Consider the following 9,978-nt stretch of genomic DNA (forward strand, 5'->3'; position numbering starts at 1 on the left):
AAGCGCAAAGAGCATAATTGTAAAGTTATGATGTTGCGCTATATAAATGCTCATGTATTATTATTATTATTATTAAGCTGGAAGGTCTCACAAAGAACCGGCTGAAGCGCAGCAGTTTTGTTCATGAGAGCAAAAGACTGTCCAGAGGGTACACAGATCAGTTACCATCCACAACACTGCCCATGACTTGAACACCTCTGACACACCCAACCATGGAAAGACAGTCAAACAAAACTCCAAATCAAGATGACCGTCCCACAGATTTCCCCCAAAGATTGCCAGAGCGACCATGCCAGACGCAGTCTCACCCTGGCCATGATTGCAGATCAGTACCCCTGTGAATCCTGGATCCACGTCTACACTGATGGCTCTGCAACTAACGGAGGAGCTGGCGTGTATCGTCGCGATATAACCTTCGTGGTTGAAAACGACGTTAAACACCAAATAAAGAAAGAAAGCTGGCGTGTATGCATCCTTTCCTGAGGGGCACACCACTACCACTAACATTTCCACTGGAAAGCACTGCTCCAACTACTGACAGTGCAGAAATCGGCCAAGCCCTCGTGCAGGCCGTGCATCTATTATTCAGGACTCCTCTAGCGAATGTCTTCAGGCGGTCTTCCTCACAGATGCACTCTCAGTTCTGGAGGCCCTCGCAGGGGGAAAACTTCCACACCTCATGGAGAAACTCCACAACGTCGAACAACAAAGGCGAGTGGTACTGCAGTGCACGGTTACCTGCCCACTGCGGGATCCCCGGAAATGAGAGGGCAGACAAGCTCGCCAAACTCGGAGCACAGGGAGACCAAACAGACAACCCTGTCAGCTTCATGGAGAAGAAAACCCTCATCAAGGCAGTGTTTAGGCCCCAGAAACGGAAGGATGATTATCATCTCCTCACGCGACATGAACAAGTCGTGCTGATGCGACTCCGCACTGGGCATAACCGCCTAAATGCCCACATGTCCCAAAAGATGAAGCTGGTCGCCTCCCCTACGTGCAGCTGTGGACTAGAGGACCAGACCACTGAACACATCCTCCAGCGATGCACCATCCTTGAGAGTCTGAGAAAAACCGTGTGGCCAACTGCAGTCTCCCTCCACTGCAAGCTGTACGGAGGAAAGGAAGACCTGGAGAAGACGGCATCATTCGTCTCGCTGTCCGGGCTGACAATATAGGGTAACTAGTGTGATCGACAAGAAGAAGAAGAAGAATTCAAAAAAAGCGCAGCTCATTTCCGGAACAGCACAGATGACAAAGTTGGTTTCAACAAAATGGAAGCCGCCAGTTGGTTTCAACAAAATGGAAGCCGCCAGTGGCGATAGGTCACGTGCTCCTCAATGTCACCTTCCTATGGCAGCGGCCATCAAAAAGTAACTGATCTCGTGAGAACGGTAACAAACGAGTCATGTCACCTCTCCCAACCCATTAGAGTAGATGGCCGATAAATTACAGTACAGCGAATGTCCCTTGAACGTTTAAGGTCCAAATCGTCAGAAACCTTTCCAAAATGACGCCTTCGGTATAGGCTATTTTTAAAACATGACGTAATGATACATGTGACCCGACTCACGCCGGAGGAAGGTGTACGCCCTGTTTAATGCCTATCGGCTATCGCCCGCGCCGCTGACAATCTGAGGCAAGAGAAGGCGGATCGAAGGTAAATGCTCACACAAAAGGTGCAAGAATGCGTGAGCTGCTTTCTGTAATATATATGTATTGGCAATTTGAATCCCCTACTGCTACAGCAGTTCGAACAAGTTGTACATGATATGTCTGCGGGGCATTGTGCCAAGAGTTGTGACTCCGTGGCGAATTTTTTGCTTTTAATTTTGACTTCTTGTTTGTTTGTTTGTTTGTTTGTTTGTTGCTTAACGTCCAGCCGACTACGCAGAGCCATATCAGGACGAGGAAGGGGGGGATGAAGGGGGCCACTTGTCAAGCGATTCCTGTTTACAAATGCACTAACCCATTACTTGTGTCCCAGCAGGCTTTAGTAAAACTAAATTAATACCTACTGGAAGATTACCAGTTTCCAGTATGTTAAAATAGGCTTAACCTATCTACTGCTGGACTTACATCAGAACACTAACAGATTAAACTATACATGAATCGCGAGACAAGCGGCAAGAGAAGAGATTTTTGGAAAAAATACAGGTGAATGAGCAAGAAGGCAGAAAAAAGAAAAGAATTCATGAAGAAAAAGAGAGCATGACAGGAAAGAGGAACCAAAAATCTACCTAACAGCAAACTAGAAAGCTCCTGCGGTTCCAAAAACAGGAGGGGCCTTTAATTTCATAACCGCAGTGCCCCACTGCGGGAAATTTTGACTTCAAAGACAGCAAGTGTGAACAATAGGTAAACGGTACCAACCCATAGCAGTGTACGCCTCCTGTTCCTTTTTCCGATCTGCAAGTGTACGGTGCTATTCAGTTTGAAGATGAATAGCAGTGGAATACAAAGGCCATTATTTGTTTGTTCTTGAGATGTTTGACTTTAGACATACCACAGGTTTCTTTCTTTCTTTCTTTCTTTCTTTCTTTATTTGGTGTTTAACGTCGTTTTCAACCACGAAGGTTATATCGCGACGAGATACCATAGGTAAGCACGGTTATTAATTAAAGATACAATATCGAAGGCGCAATTTTGGAACGTTTTCTGATGATTTGGACCTTTAAAAGTCCAATGAACATTCGCTGTACTGTAATTAAGAAACACCTGCAATAATTTGCTCAAAACTGCTCCGAAACTATGCCAAATAATTAAATTTGCCAGGTGACTTCAGGGCATCTTGTTTGAAACAGAACGGTAAGTGTGTCTGTAAACAGGATCTCTTGAAAAGCTCCCTTGTTACGCAAAATGCACTAATGACTTTTGTCGTTTTACTTTTGTATTTCTTGATTTTCTCTAATCGATGGAATAGCCCATTAAAAGTAAAACAAGAATAATGTTACTATCCCTCAAGGATGTGGCGGCCCAGCGCATAAAAGCAAAACTACTGGTCGTGGTCAACTAGTGAACTCTGCTCATTTCGTTTGACCATAATTATTCACATAATTATGTGCCATTTCCTACAGCCGGCTAAACTTCCGTTGTGAACACATGTGTTTTTGTGGTGGTGTATCTATGGTTGGACTGCGGTGGATTTGTTCGTTCCCATTTTAAGAGATGTGCCTTGAAGGAAACGGCAAAAAAGCCTTTGAATACAAACTTTCAAAGAAATCTGGATCGTTTGCTCCGGAACCGCATCGTCGATATGGCAAAACAAAACATTGTGTGGATCAATGTACGAGGACAGGCTGTTAGTGTCACATTTTTCATATGGGTTTGGAAGAACTGCTCATAATTTACATAGCACTCCAGCCCTGTTCTTTTTTTCGTCACACCCAAAACCGTTATTTCTTTTCAGCGACGCAGCATTATCCCCGAGTACGCTAGTACAAGGGCCCAGCAGACTTTAAAGCTGTGGTCTATTTATGACTTTCCGGGGCTACGAGGTTGAAAAATAGGGATACAATCATGTACAGAATTCTGTACAGCAAACGCTACCCGAAACCCCACCTATACCGCGGGTATGACCTTGAGAGCTTCAGTCAACGCTTGAATTTTGCAGGGATAACATCCGGTTTGCTCTCTCAAGACTGATCATATTTTATCTTCAAGAGAGATCAAGGGGAAAAAATAAACGCCCCGGCGAAGATTCGAACTCTCGACCTCTCGACCTCGAGACTTCGTGTCTCATGTCCTAACCACTAGGCTACTGCGCCAATTGAGAAAAAGAAGGAAAAACATTGATATCAATTCATGTTATGTTATTCTTGAAGCAGCATGATTTATATCTCTATCCGCCCATTGTTCAGAAGTGAATACATGTATAACTATTTCTTAGATGTCTGTTTTCAACTGCACAGAGCTTTGGAGAGATTCTTGTTATTTTCTTGCATGTTGTAAATAGAGATATCGCAGCTATTTGCATGGCGCGAATGTCGTGTAGCATGACGGTGTAAACATGTACTGCGATCATGTTTGCAAATAAAGGCAAATTTTAATGTCAATTGTTACGTTTTTGCAACGAATGAATGGTAATTCAAGCGTAGAATGATATAAAATTATCAATTTTTTCTCTTTGACAACACTGGTGAAGTGGCCTGGCGGTTAAGACATCGGCCCCGACATTTCGAGGCCCCGAGGCCTTGAGTTCGAATCCCTGCCAAGTCGTTTATTTTTTCTGCTCGATCCTTCTTGACAAATATGCTCAGCTCTGCGAGAGCAAACCGGATGTTACCACTGCAAAATTCAAGCGTTGACTGAAGCTCTCAAGGTCATACACGCCGTATAGGTGGGGTTTCGGGTAGTGTTTGCTGTACAGAAATCTGTACACGATTTTGTCCCTATTTTTCAACCTCGTAGCCCCGGAAAGTCATAAATAGACCACAGCTTTAATCCCCGAGTACGCTAGTACAAGGGTCCACTTTAAATGTCTGTCTGTGTGTCTGTGTGTGTGTCTCGACTTAACAGCTTATTGCTGGGAAACTACTGGGCGCAGCTCGTTCAAAAGTTGATACACTAACTTGATAATAGGTCCGATTGATCGTATTAAAACTTCATAATGTTACCTGGGACCTAAATGCGAAATAAACCACAAAAAAACCGACTTGGCGGTGGGAGGAATGAGCGCTTCTGCTGGAAACACGCTTCTCCGGGTTTACCGCTAGGTGGCGCACGAGAATCAGGCCTGTGCTCCAGCGGCGCGCCCGCAATTTCGCTTCGCTGCGGAAGGGTAACACAGTCGTGTCACTGACCGGGACACAGCGGCAGAGATAATATTTTGCGGAAGAATGCCGAACAAGTGTTGTGTAGTGAACTGCAACAAAGCAAAGGGATTTAAGTTTTCCAAAGATGTTGAGAGGAGAAAGCGATGGATGGTTAGCAGGCCACAGTCATTATTATTGTCTGTGTGCTTTGCGCTTTGCAACTTCAGGAACAACGTCGTGTCTAAACATGCATACTGTTTGTTCTTGTTCTTTTAGTCAAATCCAAAGCTATTTTGTTTTATGCAGGCATGCTCACACTGAGGTAGACGTGTCCTAACTTGATATGAATGCGTACTTTTCTTTCTACAAGTACTGCATAATACTACAGTCATTTGTGTTTTCTTGAGAAAATCATACTTTTTTTTCACATCTGTTTCTAAAGGCATCTGGGATAGTGGTATTCACCTGAACATCATAGGGCACAAATAAGCCCTGTTGCACTTTTTTGTTCACTGGTTATATAAATGCAGCTGTGGATCAATGTATTAGTGATACTAATGGGTAAATTCCAAAATTCATTATGAAGTCCGATTTGAGTAAAGACCAGTGATGGCGCTAGTATTTTTTCAAACCGGTACGCAAACTTTAATGATGCAAACAGTCCAGAAAAAAACGGTAGGCAGGTCGTTGGAACCAGTAAGAGTCCAACTCAGAGTACTGATTTTATTTTTTAACCAGCGAAAAAAAACCCGGTAATTCTAAAAATCAACCTCGTCGGTCATACCGGCAGCAAATTTTGTTCCGGTATTTTCTCGTTTCAACCGGTAAAATACCGGTAATTAGCGGTTAACGCCAATACTGAAAGACATGAGCAGAGGTTATTTAGTATATGTGTGAGTGTGCTATAATATATGTGTGACTGTTCACAGTTCAGTGTACACTGAACTGTGAACAGTCACACATATATTATAGCTGTGCTCATCTATGCAGGTGTGAGCCATTGTGACTGACCAAATATCTGCTGCTAGCTGGAACTGTTTAGTTTGTGGTCACCACCACAGAGCCATAGTACCTGGAATGTCTGTGTTTAGTCAGTATGTGATATGGCAGGCTTGAATCTGTTTGCCAAGATATATTTCATATACTGAGTGTTGTATAATGGTGCACATCACCGTTGTTCACTTTTTGTGCTGGTCTGTGTGTTTTGTTTAACTGTTGGTTATTACTGTACTAGTGATTAATCAACTGAAACTTTACACTTACATTTGTCTGTGTGTACAGTTTATTTTATGCATTGGTTTTGTGAGCAGTGAATACTGAGTCTTGTGCGTGTGCTTATTTAGTTTTTTATATGCATCAGTGAGTGAGAGTTAAGCCTACTCTATGAACCAGTACATCTTCAGTGCTCATTCTTGCAAGATTACAAGGAGATATTAGCTATACAGTAGTTCATTCAATGCTCAAATTAAGATCAAAGTGATTCTTCACGGATTAATATATTCTGCCAAATAGCACTACACAGTCTTAGCAATCTGATTCTGAATTCATAAACTCACATTTTTTTTTAAACAATTGCAAAATGATTGACAGTGTGTTATGCATCCTCCTGATATTTCATATACAGCTAATGGATAAAGTTGAATTGACCGATCAAGTTCAGATAATAATTTTATCTTTTGCTGCAAACTGCAAAAAACATTATATTATCAGAAGTCTGCCCAAACACAAAATGCCATCCATGCATTGCACAATTCTTTGTTCATTTATCACTCTCATCACACACAGACATTCACCAATTCGTTCAGGCATATATATGACACTTTATTCATCACACAGTGACACAAGTAAACCATGAACAACTGAAACTAACCTGACCTGCAACAACTCTTAAATTTAAAGAATAGGGGTTACAAATCAAGAGTCTGCGAAACACGGCAAATGCAGTTGGCAGCCCAGAGATCCCTAAGTACCTCTCCCAAAGATGGTACTTTTCGGCTATATTTACAGTTTCAAGCTGTTAGGACAACTTCTTTGAATGTGTGATTGTATAGTGGTTTTTTTGGGAAACTGAAAGGTAGCCTCGTCAGGGGACAACTATTTAAATCCATATCCTTATCATTTTGTTTCTCGATTGAGAATAATCATTTATAGATAACTATTACTCATTTCCCTTGTTGGGGTGTACTTGTATGTACTGGTGGTTGATTATCCAAATGTCCTCTCAGTGATTGAGGCTTATGTGAGGCTCAGTGATTGTAAATTTCTCTGTTCCTTTAACGGGTTTATCCGGTATTTTTATGTGTACTAATGGTACAGGTAGATGTGGGGAGTGATGTAGTTGTTTGTTCAGCCCATCCCATAGAACTCCAACCTGAAATCACACAATGGGTATGAAATTAATGTGTGCATATTTAAATGTTCATATGTAAACTCTACAAGCAGTAGAGCTAATAAATATAAACTAAATATAGCTGAATATTCAAAATATTGTCTTCTGTTATTTATGTTCTGGGACAGTCCAACCCCCCTCACCCCCCAATAAAAAAAAACATCACTGGGCCATGACAATGACTCAATGACTATTCATAACTAAGTAATTAAGTTGCTAAGTCTGATTTTCACAATTTTAATTCTAATTATGATTTTTTTGTGTAGCAACGTGTCTGTATCTGCATTACATTTTAATTTAAACTAAGTCTTATCACACAGTGGAGGGAACATGACAGCTGATCGGTGGGAAGTGGAGTGGGAGAATATTTCACGAACGTCTCAAAACATGCCTACTCAGTCAGCACAAGAGTCAAGAGTGCCACTATCATAGTAATCTGGGCTAAATTTTAAACAAGAACCTTTAATTTTTTCCGCAGTAATTTTCTCCAAACTAAGCCCAAAATAAAGGCTACAAAACCGTGCCGACGTCAGTCTCAGTCAGTTTCGGCGATCACAAACTGACACACACTTGACAGAAATCACTGAACTTCAGTCTGAAGCAACTTTGAACTCACCTTTCAACCAAATCTGCTTTCCGACCCGAAGTTCGTGCATCCCGCTGTCGCAGTTCAGCTTTCAACTCGGACAAAGTCCAGGTACCATACGGCCTCGACATGTTTTGATGCGAAAAAAGTAAGATGTGTCGAACTGAGCGTGGAGTGAACGAGTCCAAAGCGAAAGCGTAGATAGCGGACAGGCGGAAGTAAAAGCGAGTCCTGGTATTCGCGCGCCCCCAGCGGCGAAGTACCGAAGAGTTATCCTTCTTTGCCTAGCAGAAGCGCTCATTCGCGGTGCAACAGCCAGCCAGGCAGTCTGATAGAACGGTGCAAGGTCTCGGCCAACCAAGACTATGGCATACTCGTAGCAAAGCCGCCGAATGGTACCGTAAACCAAGAATAGTGACGTAATTACGTCACGGTCGAAAGTCTTTGACGTCAATGCCTCCCTGTAGTCTTTTTCTCTCGCGCGGTGTGTGTGTGTGTGTGTGTGTTCATTTTGTGCACATGTGTTAGTTTTACTGTTTGTGTGTGTGTGTGTGTGTGTGTGGGTGTGTGTGTTTGTGTGTGTGTGTGTGTGTGTGCGTGTGTGCGTGCATGAGTCTGTACTCGTGTGTGTGTGTGTGTGTGTATGCGTGTGTGTGTGTGTGTGTGTGTGTAAGAAAGAAAGAGAGAGAGGGAGGGAGTGAGGGAGAGAGAGAGTGTGTGTGTGTGTGTGTGTGTGTGTGTGTGTGTGTGTGTGAATGTCTGAAGAGTACTCGGGTCCAGCGCGAGCGTTTTTTATTGTGTGTCTGTGTGTGTGTCTCGACTTAACAGCTTATTGCTGGGAAACTACTGGGCGCAGTTCGTTCAAAAGTTGATACACTAACTTGATAATAGGTCCGATTGATCGTATTAAAACTTCATAATGTTACCTGGGACCTAAATGCGAAATAAACCACAAACAAGAGGCGAAGCCTTCAAGGCTCCCGTAAGAAATCAACAAACAGTAACATAACACAAACTCACTCACTCCGTAACACACACACACAAACACACACACACACACACACACACACACACACACACACACACACACACACACACACACACACACAGTTAAAACTAACGCATCATATCAACTCCATGTATAATTTTCAAAAGAAGGCAAACAGATAAAATGACTAGGGTAATAGGTTAGGTACCTGCCATGTGGGCACTTTTTCCACTGCTGTCCTCAGTCCTATACTTTTCATCAAGACTTGTCACCATGCCGAGTAGATCTAAATTCGGAAGTCTTCATGTGGCTGAGGCATATATCTGACATAGCGTCGATCTTGTTGTAGGTTAACCTCCTTTCTGAAACAAATGGCAAAATGCGATTAGTTATGATGACTACAACCTACACAAATATAAACAGTGTTTTGAAACAGAATAGTCAGGTTATACAAGCCACTTTACCTATGCAGCATGGTAACCCTACAATATGCGAAACATGTCGACTGCAGCAGCCTGGTTCTTAAAATAATTCTGACGGTCAACACAGCCAGAAATGCCAACAAAGACAAGAAAGCTGTGGCAAGGTAAGCTTACCAAACGTTACATAGCGAATCATATGATAGTGCGTAAACAGCAAACAGTAGATCTACAATCAAAGAGAGGATCGAGTCTGGAATGAAACGCGATACAGATCTAGCATTCAAAAACTGTCTTTCACGTTCAAGGAAGTTGTTGCAAAGTACTTAAGACTTACTAAATTGTACAGACAAAACCATGACAGTGCATGTTTTGAATCTGAGGAAAAAATCGTGATCATTTTGACTTTGAGAACAGATTCATTCCGTTTCCTTATATCTGCATGTTCAAGTAAATGGTGGACAGTTTTTTCGGGCAGAGTAAACTTAACTTGAGACTCTACTGCAAGTCTTGAAATTCACATAAATCGAACCACGAGCAAAGACATCCAAACATTACAGGCACTTTAGATCAACTCATTTCACTAGAGGTGACTGCCTAGCACTGTGTTTGACATCCGTGTCTGCTGAAATAAAAAGAAATTAAAACAAAACGGATTAACAGTAGGTGACACGTTATCAGAGTGGGAGACACTAGATCTGTCTCTGAACTTACCGGGATACGGCTGCAAGATCGACACTGACTGCCGCGCTTTCGACAGCTCTTCCTCGCGTGGACATTGGAAACACGCTGTGCAGATCAAATTGTAGGAAATCTCCCTTTGGTATCTTCTTTATTTACTT

General features: G+C 42.4%; 1 protein-coding gene and 2 long non-coding RNA genes across 3 annotated transcripts in view; 1 reads left to right on the forward strand and 2 right to left on the reverse strand.

Moving 5' to 3' along the window:
- The first annotated feature begins 1,576 nt into the window (after window positions 1-1,576).
- LOC138950923 (normal mucosa of esophagus-specific gene 1 protein-like) overlaps window positions 1,577-9,978 on the forward strand; it is a 30,581-nt gene continuing 22,179 nt past the window's right edge. Inside the window, exon 1 of the mRNA XM_070322634.1 lies at window positions 1,577-1,660. The gene's annotated coding sequence lies outside the window, so the exon portion shown is untranslated. The remainder of the gene's footprint in view (window positions 1,661-9,978) is intronic.
- Window positions 6,555-8,031, reverse strand: LOC138950924 (uncharacterized). Its single transcript, XR_011450869.1, has 2 exons — window positions 7,760-8,031; window positions 6,555-7,125 (listed from the first exon to the last, which is right to left on the reverse strand). It is a non-coding gene; the product is annotated as an uncharacterized lncRNA (long non-coding RNA).
- Window positions 8,859-9,978, reverse strand: part of LOC138950098 (uncharacterized) — a 1,699-nt gene continuing 579 nt past the window's right edge. Inside the window, exons 1-2 of the long non-coding RNA XR_011450492.1 lie at window positions 9,851-9,978; window positions 8,859-9,079 (exon numbers count right to left, since the gene is read on the reverse strand). The exon at window positions 9,851-9,978 is cut by the window's right edge and continues 579 nt beyond it. This is a non-coding gene — a long non-coding RNA (uncharacterized lncRNA). The remainder of the gene's footprint in view (window positions 9,080-9,850) is intronic.

This window comes from Littorina saxatilis, linkage group LG16 (genome assembly GCF_037325665.1).
Source record: "Littorina saxatilis isolate snail1 linkage group LG16, US_GU_Lsax_2.0, whole genome shotgun sequence".
NCBI classification, from domain to species: domain Eukaryota; kingdom Metazoa; phylum Mollusca; class Gastropoda; order Littorinimorpha; family Littorinidae; genus Littorina; species Littorina saxatilis.